The 22,893-nt window shown below is 38.1% G+C and overlaps 1 long non-coding RNA gene across 2 annotated transcripts in view; it reads left to right on the forward strand.

Moving 5' to 3' along the window:
* LOC112919503 (uncharacterized) overlaps positions 1–17,477 on the forward strand; it is a 46,262-nt gene extending 28,785 nt beyond the window's left edge. For both annotated transcript variants that reach the window (XR_011994097.1, XR_003234914.2), the window contains exons 3-4: positions 13,952–14,128; positions 16,942–17,477. This is a non-coding gene — a long non-coding RNA (uncharacterized lncRNA). The remainder of the gene's footprint in view (positions 1–13,951; positions 14,129–16,941) is intronic.
* The last annotated feature ends 5,416 nt before the right edge of the window (positions 17,478–22,893 follow it).

Raw genomic sequence — 22,893 nt, forward strand, 5'->3', positions numbered from 1 at the left:
GCACAGGCTATAGGACACATTGAGCATGGAAACTGATACAAAGATGTGAACTATTTAATAAAAAATAACTATTATTGAAAGTAAAACTAACACCCTAAAAGACAAGATGATGAGGACTGCTTTGGTTTTCTTTAGGTAGCTAAGGAATAGTCAAGAATGGAAATAATGAATAACTGTTTTGTTTTAAAAAATGTAGGTAAGTTTGCAGGATAAAATGTAACAGTTAGCAATGAAAATGGAGAACAATCTATAGATTTTGTACTAACAGAAAGAAAGGAGGAAAATAAAAATATTACATATGCAATGGAAGACAGGAAAGAAGATAAAGAAATGGGGGTAAAGATTGTAAACAGAAAACACAAAATGGTACATGTAAGTTCAAATACATTGGTATTTAAAATAGATGAAAATACATCCAAAGTCTAATGGATTTTTAAAAGCATAGTTATTTGCTATTTATGAGCTATACCTAAAACAAAACATACACAGAGATAGATTAAGAAAATATCAACCTGAAGAAAGCTGGTATAGCAATAGTAATATAAGGAAAAACCAAAATTTAAGGCAAGGCCATTAATAGTTAAACAGAATGATTTGAAATCATGATAGAATGGAGAAGGTAGACTTATGAACTTGTACACATCTAACAACATAGCCTTGGGCAACATAATGTATGAATTTATTTAAAAGGAGATATTGATTTTGGAAATACAGAAATTCATATACTCAACACCCCAATCAAGATATAGAATGTGCCTATCTCCTCAGATTCCCCTTGTGCTTCCTTCCAGGCAATTCCTACTCTCCCCACCCTGTAGTTATCTACTGTGTTGATTTCTATTAGCAAATTATAATCTTGAAATTCATGTATATGGAATTATAAAGTATTTCTTCTTGTGTTTATGGATTTTTTTTTTTGCTCAACATGTCTTTGAGTATCATTCACTTTGCTTTATTAATATCGATGGTTTATTATTATTTATCACTGATGGGTGTACCATGATTTACTGTTTGCCTGTTGATGAACATTTAGGCTGTTTCCAGATTTGGGCTATTATAAATAAAGCTACTGTAAACATTTCATACAAAAAGATAAATTAATAAAAGAGAATACTGACACATCAGCAATCATGCTGGATTATTTATGCATATACCTCAATTAGAAACAGACTAAGCATGCCAACAATGAATAAGGATTAGAAAATCTGAACAACACAATTGGTAAGGTTGATCTATATAGATGAGTATATACACATATTCAAATAAAATCTTGCTCCCAATATTAAAGAATATACATTCTTTCTGAGTTTACATTGACCATTTAACAAATACTGACCACCAGTCAAGTTATAGTGCAAAGAAATCTCTATGAAGTTTAAAGAACTGATATCATGGAGACTAGAATCTCTCTCTCTCTCTCTCTTTTTTTTTTTTTATCTCTCTCTTTTTTAAAAAAGATTTTAGGGACGCCTGGGTGGCTTAGCAGTTGAGCACTTGTCCCTGGCTCAGGGCATGATCCCATGGTCTCAGGATCGAGTCCCACATCGGGCTCCCTGCTTGGAGCCTGCTTCTCCCCCTGCCTACGTCTCTGCCTTTCTCTCTCTGTGTCTCTCATGAATAAATATTAAATAATTTAATATTTTAAATTTAATATATTTTAAAAAGATTTTATTTATTTATTCATGAAAGACACACAGAGAGAGGCAGAGACGTAGGCAGATGTAGAGGCAAGCTCCATGCAGGGAGCCCCATGTGGGACTTGATCCCAGGACCCTGGGATCACAACCTGAGCTGAAGGCAGATGCTCAACCACTGAGTCACTCATGTCCCAAGACTAGAATCTCTTAACATTGAAATTAGATTAGAATTAAGAGAAGAGAGCTTTAAAAAATATGTTTGGAAACAAAAAAAAAAATCACCTTTAAATTACACAGATTAGAAACTATAATAAAAATTACAAAATACTTAGAAATGAACTATGACATTTCCTATGTATTTCCTGTATGTAGCAGAAATGGAGCTACACTGCTATAAATACCTGTCATAAAATGGTTTTCTGGTTGGCTGAAGAATCAGACCAAGAGCTCCAACACAAAGGACGTACTGAAAACAATTCAGAAAGGTTAAAAAGGTAGACAAGGGAATAGGAAGTGAATGCTAAGGAGAAAAAGATGGAGTTATGATATTAACATCAGTCCATCAGTGCAGAAGTGTTAAATGAGATAAGGAAGTGTTGTTGTTGTTGTTGTTGTTGTTGTTTAAGAAAAACAAAGGGTAAAAATCCACAAATGGATGGGAATGTTTTAAGTTCATCAATAAATACCAAAATGAGAAATAAAAGCTGATGCTTGGTCTGACCACCACTGCGATGTGTACACCCTATGCCACCACCAGAGAAAGAAATACTTTCCATCTGAGATAAAATGTGAAAAACCAAGAATGCTTGAGTCCCCTCCAGAAACAAAGCCTCGAGGCTCTTTCCTATAAAAGTTGCTGACTCTATGAGACAGCAATGTTATCTCTGACATCTGAAGATAGGCAGCATTCTTGCAGGTCGGGTTATCATGTGAAGGATGATATATCTTTCTTACCAACAACGGGAATAGTGGATAGACTGTAACTTTGTGTTTTTTAATCCTTTAAATATTGCCTACATCCTTTATTCAAGAAACCCAGTTCTTCGGAAGGCTGGACTCCACTATACATATTGTCTTACTGCTTTAATTTTTCTTTACCACAGCATCAAGCTATATCACACATAAAAAGCAGGAAATGTAACAGAAATGCATTTGGGCAGAAATGGACAGATGTGCTTAGCAATGGACAGAAATACAACGATGGTGATATTTACTCTTCTTTTTGGACTCGTGACAAACTGAGGAGATGCAAATGAAAAAAGTGCAGAACATTCAAAAAATGGGATTATATTCATACTCAAAAAACAGACTATAATTTTCTTACTCATTAACTTTGTCACTGTTGATTACCCACGAAGAAAGATGAAATCACTGCAGTGCCACTACCTCCACATTTTGTTTGTATGACTGTTGTTAAATTATCATATTCATAGCATTTTCCTCCATAACCATTCTCCCATACATTTATTTATTTATCGCTCACCACTATTGCCTTTGTCGTGGATTCTGTAGTCATTTCTTACTTGGCTACCACACAGTTTACTCTTCTTAAGCTCTTGTGAGTTTTCTCGTCCCCAGTTCCCCAGGGTTTGGAAGTATCTCTGTGTGGCCTTGTGGTGCCCGTGTTGAGGCTCTGTGGGTGGAGCTCTTAGGTTTGACTTCTAGCCTTGCCACTCACTATGTGACCATGAGCAAGTAACTGCTCACGTTTCCTCCTTAAAAGAGGGATCCCCATAAGTGCTGTCTATTCTATCTGTTGGCCTCCCTACATGCCTGCCCCAGATCCCCTCGGGCCCTGCTCTGCCTCATTCTGTACCCTAGGAGGCTGACTACTGCTTTCTGCATCATCTGAGTTGCCAGATTGCTGGTTTCCAGCTAGACTGGGCCAAGGGGAAGGGCTTGCAGGAAATCAGGTGGCTGGGGTGGGGAAGCACGAGATGGGTATTTATTTCTTCCTTGCTTTCCCCCTACTGCACCCTTTCTGTGGATGGTCCCTGAAAGTGGCCACTCCTCCTAGCACCAGCTCTCACCGGACTCTGACAACACTGCTTCCTCCTCTCACTCCTCAGTCCCAAGGGTGGGAATGGTATGCTACCACTGTTTTCTGCAAATTTGGCCAGACCTCCTTGGTCCTTTTAACCTTGACTAAAGTTAACCTTTAACCTTTGACCATTAACTAACCTTTATTTGTTCTTTTGCATGACCTTTCTGAGAAGTTTCTTTATAGTCACTTGGTGAAGTGTATTGCCTGCCAGGATCCTGACTGATACTATCCTTAGGAGGAATGGCCCTGGAGATAGAACTCTCACCCTGGCTTGCTAACAGCCATTTCCTGGATGACCTCCATAACGTGGCCACACAGGACACGCAGTGGGTGGCACGTCATGGCATCACGATCACAATTGCTCTCGTAGTGGTGTGAGCCAGAGAGCCAGCGAGGGCAAAGCTTTGGAAGATGACCAGGCTGTTGTACTCCCTGATATCATGACAAGGATGATGACAAACATCGTAGGCAGTGTTGCCTGCTTCTGACTGTGCCAGAGAGCTTGTATAAAAATAGATTGCTTTACCTTCAATTCAAGACAAAAGTAGAGAATCAGAAAGGTTCTATGGAGGCCTTAAAAGAACCCTTCTTGCCGATAGCTGCAGAGCAGACATGAATAAGGATCAGACCTAAAATTGAATTGCTTGGTTGCAAAATTCAACTCTGGTTAAGCCTGAAGTCTCTTTTGCTAAGGTTAGAACACTGGTTGGGAAAGAAGAGATTCTGAGATTCTGAGATAGGGACATTTGTTGCAGGCATGATTTGAATCTCCAAATTATTCTGGATGTCTCTTGTTATTGCAAATAGTTCCTCCTCCCCTCAGGAAATCACTCTCTCCTTTCCCTGAGGCCTTGCAATATTTCCCGAGGCGAATACCTCTTCATCTAGACCTACCCACAAAGTCTCTGGGGTCAGAAGGAGGGTAAAATCATAGCATGGCACAGGGGAACCGTACATTCACTTGAAGGACAGAGGGTATGGTACATAGACCAAAGGAACTGCAGGTGCTTTTCACTACTTTTCTATGGTCCAAAATCCAGGGAGTATTACATAAGAGATCAGGGATTTCCAAATTTTGACTTGCAAGGCCAATGCCCTGTCACCTGTTTTTGTATTAAATGCAAACGAAGAATGAATTTTATGTTCCTAAATGTCTGGAAAAGAAAGTATTTTATGTCACATGGAAATGATATGAAATTCAAATCTCAGTGTCCATAAATAAAGCTTTTTTGGGATGCCACCATGCCTTTTGATCTATGGGTACTTTTGTGCTGCGAGTTATCACAACAAAGTGGCTCTCACAGCTAAAAACTATTTACAATTTGCCTCTTTACAGAGAAAGTTTGCTGAATCATATTCCACATCCTGGAGATAATAGTTTCAAGTGTCACCTTTAAATTGGGATCCTAGTTTTTACAGGGATAATGAGAGCCTGGCGGCAGAGACCAGGTGGTAGACCATTAGAGAGACAAAGTAGGCATAATTTCTATCGTAGGCAGCATCAGAGTGGCCGATTGCCTTGTTCTACTGGAATCTATACTGGTGGTGAATTGATTGTGGACCTATAGGTATGAAATGAATGTGTATTCTATTAAGATATTGACTGGGCTATACAACCTTGTGGCATGATTAGACACTCCATAATGAGAAGGCACAGACTATCATCAATCCTAGATGTAAGCCAGTTTAGAAATAGAGGGTTAATTGAGGTGAAGCTGGGTTGTGTGAAGTATCCTGTGGAAAGCGACATAGCTACAAATATAAACTGTAAATCTTTCTCTAAGTGTTTCCCATAGGCTGTTTATAGGGTGATTGTGCACTGGGGAAAGGACATTTTCCAGAAACTTCCATATAAGATACTCTAGGTTGATGCTGATTGCTAAGTACCCAGTATGCCATTGTGACCTACCTACCAGTCAGTGTAGTGGCTTTTGGAGTTAGGTAGATGGAATCATTTTAAACCTATTATGAAAATATTTCAGACACACAGAGGCATATAGAATGCTTATAATGATGTACTCATCCTCCACTGTAACAATTATCAATATTTTGCCTCTGTTGTTTTATCTAACCATATTGACACATTACCCCACACAGGAGATTTCTAAAAAAAAATCCAGTCATCGCATTATCTATAAATACTATGTACCTCTAACAGATTATTATTATTAATTATTATTTTAGTTTTAGTAATTTGTACACCCAACGTGGAGCTTGAACTTACAACCTCAAGATCAAGAGTTGCATGCTCTCCTGGTTGGGCCAGCCAGGCACCCCAGGACTTTTTAATATAACCACAATATAATTATCACATTAAAAATAATAATTCTTTGTTATTATCTATTACACAGCCCATGTTTGAATTCTCTCATAAAAAATGGCTTTTTTGGGTGATTTAGTTGAATCAGTACTCAAATTCCTGGCATATCCCAAGCTTCTTTTATGTAAAGAAAGGTTCCCCCTTTGTACTTTTTATGATATTTGGTGAAGAAACTGGGTCATTAGTCTTGTAGAATTTCATTTATTCAAAATTTGGCTGAATGTATTTTTGTCATATCATTTAACTTAGTTTCCATTCTCTCTCCAAATACTCTCACCAAGCAAAAATAGTAAACTAAGAAGAGTGCAACCTTCCTGAGGGTAATTGTGGAGATTAGGGCCATACTTCCATTTAACTTACCTATGTTGTTGGTCCAAAAGCTAGATAGATCTTCAAGAATGACAACAGGTTACCATAAACTAAAATAGTGATACTGTTGTAGCTGTTCTTCAGATATGGTATCTTTCCTGGAGTAGATCAACACAGTCTTGCCCCTTGTTTGCAGCTACTAACCTATCGAAACTAATAAGAAAATAATAATTTAAAAAACCCAATTCCTATATCCATTAGTAAAATCCAAAGCCATTTTCATTTCTACAGAGGGCCCAGAGTAAATTCTTAATAGATCATGTCAGCTCTTCTGCTCTTTGTTGTAATGTACTAGAGGCATCTACAAAAAATTACACTGAACCATTGCATTGATGACATTTTGATAATCAGATCTGGTGAGCGAAAATATCCAATGACTTCTACCTTAGTAAGATTTTTGTGTGTCTGTGGGTAGGAGATAAACCCCACAAAATTCAAGGATCTACTGTTGGTGAGTTGCTTGAATCCTAACGTTCTGGTGTTTATCTGGATACTCCTAAAGTGAAGGTCAAGTTATTGTAGCTTGAATTGCACATCACAGATGATTTTGGGTGGGCCTCTCTTGAGTTGGGGGGCGCTATAAACCACCTTTGTGTATGTTACTCTGTCATCTACTGACTTGCTTTACAAGACTATTATTTTTGAGAGGAGACCTAAAGAGAGTTCTGTAAAAGTTTCATATTGTGGTGTGAGCTGCCTTACCACTTGGACCTAATGATCCTTGTGTCTTTCACCTCAGTAGGAGGGTCACTGTGTATTGGCTTTCAGACCATAGGGTTTCAGAGTAAACTCTGACCTTTTCTACTGCCAAGATTCTCTGCATGAGAAGCAGCTCATGTTTTGCTATGGGGCCCTTAGGAAGATGGAGTAGATGACCACTCGACCCCAAAGTGACTCAGATCTGAGAAACTCATTGTCTGGTGTTTTCTGATCTACCATATCCTAAATTGTATGACAGCAATCCATCAATAATTAAAAGTGGGTCTGGGTCTGAGCAGGTCCAGAGGGTACTAGTAAATTTGATGAAAAGGTGGCTCAGACTCTCACAGTTATTGTTTTCTCCTTCATGTCACATATATGGCTTCATGGGGAGATACTTATGACCAATGAACAGAAGAGGAAAAATTAAAACCTTGGTTTACATGTGAGTGTGTATAATGGGCTGGCACCAGCAGGCAGCAGAGAGCTAAAATATTTCTACAGGCTTAGTTAAGACTATCTCTATGGTCATTGGTGCAGGGGAGCTTCCTAGTAGGCAGAACTTCAGCAGTCCATTTGGTGGTCTTCTGTCTTTAGAAAGAAAGATGGCCAGAAGTATGGATCTCCATGGGGTCATAGGCCTGTTAGCAAGTTAGCTGAAGAATCAGGGTCTTAGAAAAATGGCAGGTTTGGTGACAAGAAGGCCTTAGATAAAGTGAGTACTCATTAGTGCAGTCTCTCAGTAATGAGGGGACAAGATAACCTGTGCTGTAGATATCAGCCTCTTTTTAGCAGCCATGGTGTTTGCCCAGAAGATTCATTTCCAAAGTGGACATGGCATTAAGGATGGAAGTTATATGCAGACATAACAGTATAGACTCTCCCTTACCAAGGCTAATCAATCAGACTATTGCTATCGCTGAGTGTCCAATCTATCTACAGTATAGGCCAATGCTCTGCCCCCAGTATGGCTTCATTCTTTAGAGGAACGGTCACTCGCTCTGAATGATAAATTGAATATGTTGATTTAGGCTATCCTTATAGGACTAATGTTCTGATTACAGATTTGCCTTCGCTTCCTACATTTCGTCTGTTAGTACTGCCATTTACTATTGAGAGACCCACAAAATGCCATGGTGTTCCTTACAATATTATCCTAGGCCAAGAAACTCATTTCGTGGTGAAAGAAGTATGGTGATGAGCTCAGACCCATTGGATTCATTGGTCTTCCATGAAGACTCATGATCTCAAAGCAGGTGGACTGATAGAACAGCAGAGCTAAAAGAAAAGTGTAAAAGCCATTACAGTCTTAGCTTTAAGACAGTGCTTTGTGATGTTTTAGTGCTCTCCCACAGGAAGGAATTCTGATGCTGTTATCAGTGTTACGTGCGCCATTCCCTTACAGTCAGAACATTATCATCTGGGAACTAAGAAGTGGAGTTCTGAGGGACTCATCTCACTATTGCACCTAATAGCCTAGAATTTCTGCTTCCCACTTTTGCACCGTGGTCTTGGTGAGTTGGGAGTCCTATTGCCTAAGGGATGAGTGTTTCCATTAGGTTAAACAGTCTTGTTGCAGTAAATTAGAGAGAATGCCCACCCCTGCCCCCTACCCCACTATTTTAGGCTCTCCCAGGCACTGAAGCAACAGGCCATGATGCCTGATCCCTATTACCAAGAGGAAATTGGGTTACTGTTCTACAAGGGGATAAGGGGACTAGGTTCTGAAAGGCAGTCACTGAGGCACTTCTGGTGCTTACATTTTTGTACCTGGAATACTACATTTTTGTTTATTGTCCCCCCTGCCAAACTGTAAGCTCCGTGAGGATGGGACTGTGCCATTTTGTTCATTGCTGTATCCCTGGCTCCTGTAGTTTAGTAGTTGTTTAATAAATATTTGCTGAGTGACTGTATGTGCACTGCTGACTCCATCCACTGGGAGTTAAACTTTTAGACTCCGGGGTCAGGTCTTCTTCTAGGTTCCATTACTTTTACCTGTTCTACTTAGGGGAACCTGTGACCTGAACCTTCCTCTACATTGGCTTCCTCACATGTACAGGGGCCATTGCTACAAGTCTGCATCTCTTATCTATAAATCCATAGTCCAAAAGATTCTGAAAACTCCAAGTTTTTGTATGTTTGGCACAAATTTATTTGGGAGCAAAACTTGTCCTGATTTGAATTGATATGAGCTCCTTATAGATTTTTTTCTATATAATTTTTATAATTAGTGTGAATATTCATAGATTTGATTAAACATATTGACATGTTTGAATACAAAGTGCTTCTGTAGGACCCGTGGATTTTATGTGTTTTTTTAATGGCATATATACCTTATTCCTTTTCTAAAACCTGGTTAAAAAAAAATCTAAATTTCAAGACACATTTGGCTTCAGGGTTTTTGAATATGGAATTGTCTACCAACAGTAGTACCTACCTTATTGTGTTGTTGTGTGGATTCAATGAGTTAATATATGTAAAGTACTCAGTGCCTGCCACACAGTAAACCATAAATGTTAGCTGTTATAGTGGTCAAGATGCTTTGTTTTCTCTGATGTCGTGGTAGTAAGATCTCTTTAACTCCTTTCACATCCTATTTGAGACTGGTTTGTATCTTTTAGAGTTTATCATGAGGGCTGGGTAACGTGTATTGTGCTTCTTTTTCTATGTAGGAGGCATAGGGGAGAGGAAGACAGCTCATTTGGATTGTGGAAAGCCACATTTTGTGAGACTGGTTTCTGCTTTCACCACTCCAGCTTGTTCCAAAGCCTTGCCCAGGGTTTACTATAACTATGTGAGGTCATACATGAAGCCTGGAGAGATATCCAAAGTAGGGTGAATCCTGGAAACTAGTCTTCACGTAGAGATGGGCTATACTTTCTTCACCTGCTTCTTCCCAACTGCTGTTTATATGACCAAAACTAAGATAAAACTTGTGAGCTGGACTATAGCCTCATCATCTGCTGGGAAGGAGTGGCTTAACACCCGGGGTTCTTTGTGGTTTCATCACCCTGGGCCTTCAGTACTTTCAAGGGAGCTTGTTTTAAGTCTCTTCTGTTCATATCTTTTTTTGTTTTGTTTTGTTTTGGTATTCTGTTTTGCTAGATGCATATATTTTGTTGGATATAATTAGCCCTAGGCCATTGTGAATAGCCTGCCTTCTCTTTGCAGCTTTGTTCTGAGCTGGAAAAAAAAATAAGACACAAAATAGATAATAAGCTCTAGAGATATATTTTTTTTCCTGATTCTGGGAGAATGCAGGTAGATTTTTATGTTTTCTTTCTTTGGAGTCTCTATACCTTTTGTCTTCTTCCTACATTGGAAGTATCCTTCTCATATATGTATATATAACTTTGTCTTCTCTCTTCTTTTTCTTTTTTTTTTCCTTCACTATTAGTAGCTATACTAGTTCCTGGAATAATCCCTCTCTCCATCTCCTCCCCCTCTTCAGCTTATGCTTTTCACTGAGTAGGCATAAGGCTGTGTCTCTTCTTATGTTTGATTGCTACTGGCTTAGTTTTTTATGTCTTGTTTTACTTAAAATTTGTAAATTTATTTAGTTGTGGTGGGAGAGAATCTGTGATGGTTTCAGTCTGCCAACTTAAACTCTGAAATTCTCATCAACTACATGATCTTTTATAGTATAAAGGTATGTTGTCCTAGACGGCAGTTCATAGGAATTAATGGGTCAGGGTAATTAGACATATGGTAGTTAAACTTTTGTGTGCAGAAGGGACTCAAGAGCTGCTGACAGAGCTGACTAAGCCCTTCTAAGTGCCACAGAGAATGGTTTACATCAATTCAGGTGCACTGATTACATACATTTCCATTTTTTTCCTCCTCCTTTCTGCTGGATACAGCAGATAAAAGGACTATTGACCAGGCTTCTCAGAAAATCATTTCAATTCTTCACATCAGTGCTTATGTATAATACAGCCTGAAGAGACTGCATACTTTAAGGTATACATTCTATACATCATATATTGTACACATTTTTTGAGCACGTACTATGGGCAGTGTACCTACAGATAGAGCAGAAAAATGAAGGAAACCAAAATTCTTGCCTTCATGATGCCTATATAATGTTGGAGGGAAACAGAGAACACACCAAATGCACCAAATGGGTAAGTACATTATGTACCTTATTAGAAGATGCTTAGCTATGGAGAAAAACAAATCAGGAAAAAAACAATAGAACCAGAGGGAGGGCTATAAATTATCCTATTTGGGAAAGGCCTTACCAGGAGGGTGACATCTGAGAAAAGATTTGAATAATAGGAGAAAGCAAGTCATGCATATTTCTAGGGGGAAGAAGATTCCAAGCAGTAGGTGCAGCAAGATAACAACCCCCCTCCCCTATTTTTCCTCCTCCTTTCTGCTGGAGATAGCAGATAAAAGTGTTTTAATGTGTGGGATGCTCAGAAAATTGTTTTAATTCTTCACTTCCTATCTATATAATATATATATAATATCTATATAGCAGATAAAAGTGTTTTAATGTGTGGGATGCTCAGAAAATTGTTTTAATTCTTCACTTCCTATCTATATAATATATAGCCTGAAGGGCTTCATACTTTAAAGTAATTATTAACATTTGTAATAAAATTTAGGTATTCCTTTTGGCTATGAGAATGAGCATGCATAACTTAGTAACTGTCAATAAATATATGTTCTAATAAACTTAACTTGGTGCTTCTTTTTTGAGTTAGCAATGTGGAGGTGACTGGTTACAAACCCAAAGAAGGCCTCATTGGCTTTTGGCAGAGATCAGCATCCAAAAGTTAAAAGGGGATCTGCTGGATTCTTCTAAGGAAAAGTTTCTTCCTTGCTTCTATTTGTATCTAGTTCTTTCTTTTAATATGCAGATATTAAAATATCTGGGTTTGAATTGTGATTTCCTCTCTAGTCTCTGCATTGATCTCTACCTCATAAAGCAGAGGAACAAGATCTAAAAGGAAACAAACTTCTACTTCAATGAGCTGGGTGGTTTTATCAGGTGATTTCAATCTGAAAGTAAATTGTTCTCTGGAGAATATATGCTTATTGCTGAGTTTTTTTTTTTTTTGAAAGGATTTAACAAATAACTCCCAACATTCATCTAGTTGTATTTGAAAAAGACATAATAAAACAGTCTTTGAGATTTAGAACAATGATCTAAAAATAGCTGAGACTGTATTCCCATTTGGAAAAAGAAGTCGCTATGAAATGATTTTTTCTTCTTATTCTGAGCATTGCATAAAGCAAAACCAATTCACAGCAACTAAAGTATATTCTCAAAGAGAAATCTCGAGTCATTTTCAGCTCAGGACTCTGGAGACCTCATTATCCTGCCATTACAAACAGACCTGCAGCAAGTTGTTTATGCCTTTCTGCAAGTGAGTTAAGCAAATGTCACAGGGATTGCTATGCAGATACATTTACTAGTTGCTGGAACTTATACAGAAAGGCTCAGATATACCCTTAATAAGAGTAACTAGACATACATTTACTTAAATTTTTGTGTACACAAGGGAGTCAGAAGATGCCCACAGAACTGAGTCCTACTAAGTGCCACAGTGAATGACCTCCATCAATTCAAGTGCACTGATTGTATATATTCCCACTTTTTTCTCCTCTTTTCTGCTGGATTCAGCAGTTAAACGTCCTCTAATGACCGCTTAGAAAATTGTTTCAATTCTTCACTTTTTTCAATTCTTCAGTATCCATGTGTAATATAGCTTAAGGGGCTTCGTACTTTAAAACATGCATTCTTACCTTATGGAATTAACCCATTTTTGAAAAATTGTGTTCTAATTTAATTGTATCTTAAAAGTTTTATATCAGTGAATCCCTAACGGCATACTCCCTGAGCAGATTTCTCAGAATCACAGTTGTTTACAGGTCTTTTTGAAAATTCTCCGTGTACTACCCCACTCCTATTCTGCTGGACTTCCAAGGGGAATGGGGGTTCTCCCCTTTTGGTTTCATGGTGAGTAGAAATCTCCATTGTGGAGAATCATGTTCTAGTTTGGAGCATATAACGGCCTGCAGAAATGTTGGAGACAAGGTTGAGAACTATGAGGAGCCTTCCCTATTCTGTGGTCCTACAAAATCAAGCTTGCACTGCAGTCCTAGGGTAGTTTGCACACTGTATAGCTACTCTTTGTTCATATGTCTGCCTAGTCCTCCTAGGAGCATCTTGAGGGCAAGAGAGAGGACCGCTTATATTGCTTATATCTTATATGTAGTAGCTTCTCAATACCTATTTATTGATGAATTACTAATTTTAAAGATTCAATACATATTTTGAGGGATCAAAGTAGTATAAGATTATCTCAGTCTTTAAGGGATTTTTAGCACCATATAACATACATGTGTAAAGAGGAAAAACAAATTTGGGGTGAAAACAGTCTTTTTCTCCTTAGCAGTCTTCTCAGGAGAATAAATTCTAGTAAATGAGAAACCATCTTATTTGGCTGAGCACCTTGATAGATTTGCATATACAAATGCAGGACCGATACTTATTCTGAGAATAGGGGACTACAGGGCACTGAATTGTTCTACCAAACAGAATGAAGACATAATTTCTAGAAGGTGTTCCAGAGGGAAGGGGAAGAGATTGAGGCTGACAGAAAAGTTAGTTGCCTTTCTTTGGATTATTGTGATATAGACCCTGCTAGGTCTCCCCACTTATTCAGTAAGGACTACTGAGTGCAGATTGGTGACTTAGGTATGTACATTCCTTGTAGAATATATGTACATAGGATGTATACATCCCTGTGCCATTGCATGCGCTCACACAAGCATGCACAAATCAAATTAATTTGATTAAATCTATTATTTACATAAAATCTTATATGAATGGGATTTATTTGCCTATCATTGTTTGGTTTTGTTTTGCAGACATCAGGGAAAGGAGCTGATTTCCACATCTGGATTGTCCAAGGGCAGAATAGGAACAACAAAGAAAGGAGAGGAAGATGATTCACACACTGAATTAATTGCATAGAAGAAAGGGTTCAGAGCCAGAGATGAATATAAGCATAAAATCCACCCCCAGGAATTCACCAGAATTTTGTGGTATGTTAAGGACTGTCAGGAGAGGGGTCTGAGACACATTGGGATAGATCTTAATGGGAAGAAAGGCTCTAGCTGACATCTGAGTGATAGATCTATGAAGAAAAGAAAACAAAACCACTATGCAATATATTATAAATGTCAGATGAATGACAGATCAAATGGAGAGTAGAGTTCAAAGTGGGGGATATTTGAGCTGAGTCAGTTGGGAAGGCTTTTGGATTTGTTTTTTTTTATGTATTTTTGTTTTTTGATGGGAAGGTTTTTTGAAGAAATTAGGATTCCACTTGGAATCTTGTGAAAGAGAGAAGTGAATTTCTGATGAGGGATTATTATTCATTCAACAGATGCTCACTTATTTATTTAGCTCCTAGAATTTGTAGGCAGTATGCTAGACTGTCCATATATAAAGATTGTTAAGACATGATCCTTCTCTTCAAGAAACACAAACCTCCGGGTGAAAACAGCTTCATAAGGGCACCTGGAAAAACAAAATAAGGGCACCTGGGTGGCTCAGTCCTCTAAGCATCCAACTCTTGATTTGAAATTTACATGCCTATCTTAGCATGTGGATTAGATACCTCCTTGCTTGTGAGATGGTTGCATCACTTCTAGACATTCCATCCTCATGCACCTTAGGCAAAGTCTATAGGTAAAAATGACAGCTTCTTTCCATAGCTAACTCTCTTCTGTCTCTCTCTCTCTCTCTCTCTCTCTCTCTCTCTCTCTCACACACACACACACACACACACACACACACATATACACATCAGCAAGAACTCTCTGTTCCCAGTGAACTTCACATCACATCTATTGACCCAAATTGTATCACCTGCATGGGAAATGAAATTAACAGGACTGGCTAGAGTTTAGAACTTAGACTAATTAAGATTCAGCTCCTGGTACTGGGATTTGAGTCACTTTTATTAAGTACAAGAATGACCAGGAAAGCTAAACAACTAAGAAATTAATGAAAAAAGAGAGGATAGATTTGGATAGACAACCATCAGTGCGTATGATAAACTGAGCCCTGAGCAATGAGAAGGAGTTAACCATTTGAATGCCTGGAGAAGGATACTCTAGAGAGGGAACAGCAGGCACAAATCCTTGGGAGTAGAAATTAGCTTATAATACGTTCAAGGGACAGAACGATGTGGGGTTGAAGCACAGTGTTATGAGACAGGGAATGGGAGGAGGTGAGAAGTGAAATGGTGTAGTGTTTAAGAATCCAGGCTTGAGATCGAGCCCTGGATAGGGCCCTGTGCTGTGCATGGAGCCTGCTTAAGATCTCTCTTTCCTACTCTCCTACTCCTTCTGCCCTTCTCCTCCAAAAAAGAAAAAGAAAAAGAAAACAATTTCATGAGCAAGTAATGGTAATATCTGATAATATGATGAGTCATACGCTGGTGTCAGACATGTGGAAGAACACACAGGTAGGAATGATTCCTGCTTACATTGTTTCAGGAATGATTTCCCTAAGAACTTGCATTTGAATTGGGTCTTGAAAGAAGCACAGGTTACAACTGGGTAGAGTATAAGAAAGGGTATTTTAATCAAAGAGAATGCTAGGAGCAAAGCTAGGAGACCTGAAGTACACAGGTATGTAAAATATGGCAAAGTCCAGTGTGGTTGAAGCGCAATAGAATGTGCCAGGAGAAGGCTGGAATCTCATGCTGGGACAAGAAGGTGAAAGGTTCAAATGGTATTTATTTATAGGAAGGAGGCTGCACAGGTTTCTGAGCTGAAGAGCATGATGGCATTTATTTTGGAAAGATAATTGCATTTGGGAGGAGGATGACAACAAAAGAGGAATTGATGGCTAACACTTGCATGGTAATAAATGTACTTGTGCTAGGTACATTCTAAGTTTCCCACATGTTAACTACTCAAGACAATCCCAAGAGGTAGGTCACATTATTAACCGTATATTATAGATAAGGGAGCTATACAGGTTACATAGCAAAAAAAAAAAAAAAAAAAAAAAAGAAAAAGGGTGGGATCAGGTTTGAACTCATTGGTCTAACTGCAGAGATCATACTTTTAAATGTTCTAATGAACTGCCTTTTAAAATTACAAAACCAAAGCAAATCCAAGGTAGAGATCTCAAGATTTTAAAATAGAACGATTAAAATGGAGATGGAACCCAAAAGCACTCCAGGAAGTGTGGCAAAAAGAGGTGTCAAGGATGAATCAATTTCTTGTTTGAATTCCCTGATCAGTGGTAAAGATATCAACCCAAAGAGACATGCCAGTTTACTCAGAAAATAAAAAAAAAAAAACAATTTCAATAGATCGTGATCTTTATACCCTCAAGAAGCATCTAACCAAATTATGATAGAGATGTGTACTACAATTTCACTGTATATGGACAACCTTAAATTCACAGAAGTGCTGATGGTACAACTGCTAGATTGAATTTAAACCTGTGATACACGATACACAAAAATTCAAATACAAAGGAGAGGTTCAGTTAATCAATCCATTGTTTGGTGTCACATTAACATGAACATCTGTAAGACTGAATGAGTTTCACTTTTCATATAGTTTCTTTGCTGTGATGTAGCTGCTACATTTAAGAAATGAGGCCACCCTCAGAGACATGTATTCAAAGAAGCTGGCAATAATAGCATCTGTGGCTGTTTCTGGATTATAAAAACATTCGTGGCCCCTGGCATGTGCATATAGATTGCTGAATTTCATGAAATAGTAAAAATAATAATGCTTCATATTGATACAATGCTTTACATGGTTTTCATCACTTCCACAAAAAAAGAGATACAAAAATGAATATGCATTTCTTTTTTTTTTTTTTTAAGATTTTATGTATTCATTCACGAGAGACACAGAGAGAGAGAGAGGCAGAGACACAGGCAGAGGGAGAAGCAGGCTCCATGCAGGGAGCCCGACGTGGGACTCGATCCCAGGCCTCCAGGATCACACCCTAGGCTGAAAGCAGTGCTAAACCGCTGAGTTGCCTGGGCTGCCCTGAATAATGCAGTCCTAAATAATCAGTGATAAAGCAGTATGTCTGACTCTTTAATATTTCTTCATGTGTTTCTTAGATGTCCATAATGTATTTGGAACTGAATGGGTATTAAAGGGAGTTCGGTAGAATCAAAGCCCTCGTGTTTTGTTTCTTGTATATTTCCTAAACCAGCTAGGGGAATGACCTATTTAGAAGATCCCCACCCTTGGTTGAGCCTTATGCTTACATGTTGCTGCTGTGCTTTTTACTTAGTTTTTAAACTGCTTGCTTGCAATGCCCAATATGGCCCAGAGATGGACAGAGGTGTATTGAATGAATGACTCTGTTTGATGACCCTATAATAAATAATGATTTTTGAATACCTTTGGGGATGCCTTGATAACTCTTTGGAATACAAATCTGTCACTTTTAGCCACAATATATTGTATATGGTAGATACACACAATACAGTATAATATAACTTAGAAGAAAGATGCCCTTGTTTCACATCAAATATTCAAGAAAGAGCAGATAACTAAAAATTTTCATTCCCATGGTATTTATAGAATAGCATCCGATCGTTGCATTTTCATGTAATGATATCATCAAGAGCTACCAGCTGTTGAAGGTCTGCCCTGCCACGCACGTTACAAATGAAAGTGCTAAGCATTTAAATTGTTTAAATCAAAGTCAGTATCTACAGCAACCTGATGAATGTAGTAATATTATCCCTGTTTTATCAATAAAGAATATAAAGCTTAAAGAGATTGAGTAACAACTTTCTAGAGGTCATACTATTATTGGAGCAGGTCTTAAATATAGGGGCTCCAAAGGCTGTGCTCTCTTTTCTTACAACAATGTATACGAGGGTTAAGATCTCAGGAGACTCAGCAAGATTTGAGGGATTAGGGGTTGAAAGAATTTTAAGGAACCAATCCTATAGTTAGAATATAGAAGCTATTGACAGGTTGTTCTGAGTCAAGCAAAGCCTTCCCAAAACACTGCAGTTAGGACTAGTATTTATTTATGCTTACCTCCTCACATATCTGCACTTGGTCATTTACTCTTTTACTCATTTAATGAGCATGGAGTAGGTAAATTACAAGTACTATTATTGTATGCCAATGTATAAACAGCAGTGAAAGCCATTTTTATGCCAATTTACTTAAATTCTATTTCTTTCAATTCAATTACACACATAACAATTAATTGAGCATCTATAACATGCAATTTTATTGTTGTAAGCACTGAAGTAAGGTTTAAGAAACAAAAGAACCATGGTGGTTCCTCTCCTTAAGCTTGCTGGGGAAGAGTAGGCCAGCTGTTCCTTGCCCCTCTTTTTTTTGCACATATACAAGGCATATTTGTTCAGCATCTAATGGCATTTTTACTCAAAAAATTCTAAACCAAAATTGCAAGGCACTGGATAGCTCTTTTAGTTTGGAGCAATATCATAAAATTTAATGAGTGAAATCTTCACACAATGGATATGTTCAGGAGAATATTCAGGAAACTAAACCAAAAAATTGCAAGCATGATTATAAGTATGGAAATACAGAAAAGAAAAAAAATAATCTGAAAGTAAGCCCTGGATTGAAATGTAATTGGAATTAGAAGTCACATGTAATTTGTGGAAATTTCATAGGGGATAATTTGAACTTCTAAAATTCAACTTCAAATTTCTTAACGTAATTAAAAAAAAATCTGTGTGTGTGTGTGTGTGTGTGAGAGAGAGAGAGAGAGAGATGCCATTTCCATCAGATAGCAGAAAACTAAATTTGTTCACATCCAAGGGAAACTTGGTCAAAGTAGTGACTGATCTGGTTATACACTCAATCAAGTTAAGGTTTTCCTTGCTTCTCCTTTTTGAATTATGTTTAAGTTCTGGGGAGTTTACAGTAGGATCATAACATATAGCATTAGTGAAGAGGGTGGGTCTGCTCCTTGAGTGCTTTCTGTCTACTATGGCCAATGCCACATGGTATTCGTTCTTGGTTTTTGGCATCTTCTCCTGATGTGCACCATTCCTGTATTCCAGATCCAAAGTTTCCTCTTCAAACTGCAAGACCCACTCCCAACCTTGTGTACTTCCTTCCTCTTCAAGGGCTTGGGAATTGTCTTACTTCAAACGCCGTAAGGTGCCTATGACTTTGCTAGATGGCTCATTTGTCTAGATGGCTTAGTCAGCAGAAGCCATCTTACTGTTCTGGTGCCATGTTGGATGGAGCCTCCTTCATGAAATCTGAAGCTTCTCTAGGTTATACTTTGGGAAGGGAGGCATGTATCTTCTCTATTCTGGGATACCACCAAACTCATCTGTCTTTCCTGTTGTTTCCATACCCTAGGCTCAGCTCGTTTCAGGGGCTCAAGGGCAGGGCCCTCTTTATCAGAGAATCATTAAGAGTTAGTTCACTTAATTTCATTCCTCTCCTGAATGTTCTCCTCACTAGCCCAGAAATCTATTCCTCCTGGAAAGTTTTAAAAACTGAAGGGGCAACTATTTTTTCAGCCCTTGTTTATGGGTCCTTCAGGATTTGGGCTCTTTCTGTTTAAAGTCAAGCTTTTGGTACTCAAACACCTTATATTTACAAAAGGTTGATACTTGCAAATCAAAAACACCATGGATTTCAAAACTACTGTTTTTGCTCTGAGTTCCAAAATCTATTTATAAACTTAACTGACTCTTATGTTCTCAGCTCTATCTATCTTTTCACTTAGGAAACAAGTGCCAAGTGATTCAATGGGTAAAAGGGTTGGTTTTCACAGAATTTTATTTCTCCACATTTAACTCCATGCTAAATGTTTTTCTCCCTGCAAAAAACATGCTCTTCCCCATTCTAGGCATTATTCCTTCAAGAAAGTGGGACTTCTTTAGATGTGTATTCCCACACATGAGGCAGTGCATGGATATGGGATCATCTTTTGCCCCTGCCACTAAAGTGTCAAGTGGGAGACCAGTTATGGGTGAACTTCTTATATCCCTCAAGTAGGAGTACTTTTTACTGAAGAGTCTCCTTTGATTTATATTTTTCCTAAATGACTCAGATGTGAAGGTAGAAGAGCTTCTGGTAAAGGAGAAAAGAAGAGCAGAACAGCAGCCTTTTTAGAAAGGTAGCACATGGTTCTCCTGGCCCTCTAACCCAATTCCTTACTCTTTGCAAAGTCGTGGTCCTGGCTTTGATCCCCTGTTGTTGGTGTCAAGTTGGAAGTTAGGCAACAATTTGCTTCCCCCTATATTCCTTTCTGGTTTCTTGAAATCTCATAAACCTACTAAGATCTTTATCATGATTCACAATATTCCTACAGGCAAACAAAAAAAGAACTTGCCTTTTAAAAACTCTTAGCAGCTCTTTGCCAACATTTCTCTGACAAATGGAGGCTTTGCTTAATGCTTATTGAATAAAGTAGGGATGCTGGAATTGTTCAGTCCTTTCCAGGAGGATATTTAGTTCTCTCAGCATATCAGGGTATTTTGAATGCTCGTGGACACCCAGTGAGGCAATAGAGGCAACTTCAACAGGGTAGAAGAGATCACAGGAGACTGACTGGAGGTTGAGGGACAATCTCCTCCTAAGTAATTATGGTAATTTTGTCCTGCTGCATTGTCATTTATATTGCTTTGGTAAAAGACCATATGATTCAAAAGAGATAATCTTAGAATAGAATGAGAGTTTACCAAAAGAATGGGAATAAGGAGGGAGAAAGAAAAACATTAAAGAAGAAAGGAATGTAGAATATACAACCTATGGCTAAATATTTTCTAGAATGCCCCCAGGAAAAACAGTGTCAAAGGTTTTTGTTTGTTTTAAAGATTTTATTTATTTGTTTGTTTGTTTGAGATAGAGGAGAGAGCACCTGCAGGTGAGTGAAGGAAGAGGTTGAGGAGAAGGGATAGGGATAAGCAGACTCTGTGCTGAGTCTGAGCACTGGGCCTATGCAAGATTTGAACTCAGGACCTTGAGATCATGGCCTGAGCCAAAACCAGGAGTCCAACAGTTAACTGACTGAGTCACTCAGGTGTCCCAACATTTAAAGGGCTCATATTAAAAACTTTAATTATCCATTAAAAACTTTAATATGAACCTAAGAACTTAGTATTGCAAGATATATGAAATTTAATACAGAGGAAATGAATAGAACATTATGGTCAAGAAACTAGTAATGAGGGAAAGCACTGCTATGACTGAGCCACTGGGCAGAGGTTACGTACTAATAACACTATAATAGTTTAACAGTGTTATGTCTGCTTTCTATAGATCCTAAGCTTGCTTGTTAGCCTATAAAATACCAATGGGTTAATTAGCACCTCTGTATCAAGAACATAGTTTGAAGTCTTATGAAAGTCTCAAGGTGAAGACAGAATTTGTGATACTTTTAAATGTTAAATCTGAATTCAGCATAACACTTCCTTTGCATTTTTAAAGAAAAAAGGTTAAATAGCAATTTAAAGAACAGTTACAAATATGATCTTTGATATCAATGAAAGGTATGTACCTGGTCACCCACAGTTGCCATTCTCATATCACAGATTGCTGTGTTGTCCACCCACATCATTTTCTCTACCCCTGATGAGTCTCTGTAGGAGGTGCCTCAGAGAATATCAATGCTAAGATACTCCTACCTACTTGTGGAAAGTTTGACTCATTCTTTGGCTGGTCACCACTTGGAGAAAAATAAACTGCTATAAATCTTAGATATATATAGATATTCATATTGGGGGGAAGGAAAGAGAGGGAATTTAAGGAGAAAAATGAGAAATCAAATACTCATTTTCATGATGAAGTCTTTCCATTATTTCCTGAAATTTTTTTAGAAAATACATGGTCTAGAACAGAGATTGTTCCCATGAGTTGATAGACCTCATGAATATTAATAGATATGCTTAAGGAGTACCCAAACTAAAACAATAGTATAAAAATAGTTTTTTGCCATATGTGACTTTTTTCTGGGTAGGTAGATTTTTTTTCTTGAATTTTCATGTGTTTCTGATTCAAAAGGCTAAGAACTGGTCTAGAGCAAAGATGGTAAGTAGGTTTTATTTTAACCACTAAAATAAATATTTAAATAGTTTACCTTATTTTTAAAAAAAGATTTTATTTATTTATTCATGAGAAACACAGAGAGAGGCAGAGGGAGAAGCAGGCTCCCTGCAGGGAGCTTGATGCAGGACTTGATCCCAGGATCCCAGGATCATGACCTGAGCGCTCAACCACTGAGCTACCCAGCTGCCCCCATTTATATAGTTTTATTTTATTTATTTTTTTTTCTTTATTTTATTTTTTTTTAATTAATTTTTATTGGTGTTCAATTTACCAACATACAGAAAAACACCCAGTGCTCATCCCGTCAAGTGTCCACCTCAGTGCCCGGCACCCATTCCCCTCCAACACCCGCCCTCCTCCCCCCTTCCACCACCCCTAGTTCGTTTCCCCGAGTTAGGAGTCTTTATGTTCTGTCTCCCTTCCTGATATTTCCCAACATTTCTTCTCCCTTCCTTTATATTCCCTTTCACTATTATTTATATTCCCCAAATGAATGAGAACATACACTGCTTGTCCTTCTCCGATTGACTTATTTCACTCAGCATAATACCCTCCAGTTCCATCCACATTGAAGCAAATGGTGGGTATTTGTCGTTTCTAATCGCTGAGTAATATTCCATTGTATACATAAACCACATCTTCTTTATCCATTCATCTTTCGATGGACACCGAGGCTCTTTCCACAGTTTGGCTATTGTGGCCATTGCTGATAGAAACATCGGGGTGCAGGTGTCCCGACGTTTCGCTTGCATTTATATAGT

Source organism: Vulpes vulpes, chromosome 1, assembly GCF_048418805.1.
Source record: "Vulpes vulpes isolate BD-2025 chromosome 1, VulVul3, whole genome shotgun sequence".
Lineage (NCBI taxonomy): Eukaryota > Metazoa > Chordata > Mammalia > Carnivora > Canidae > Vulpes > Vulpes vulpes.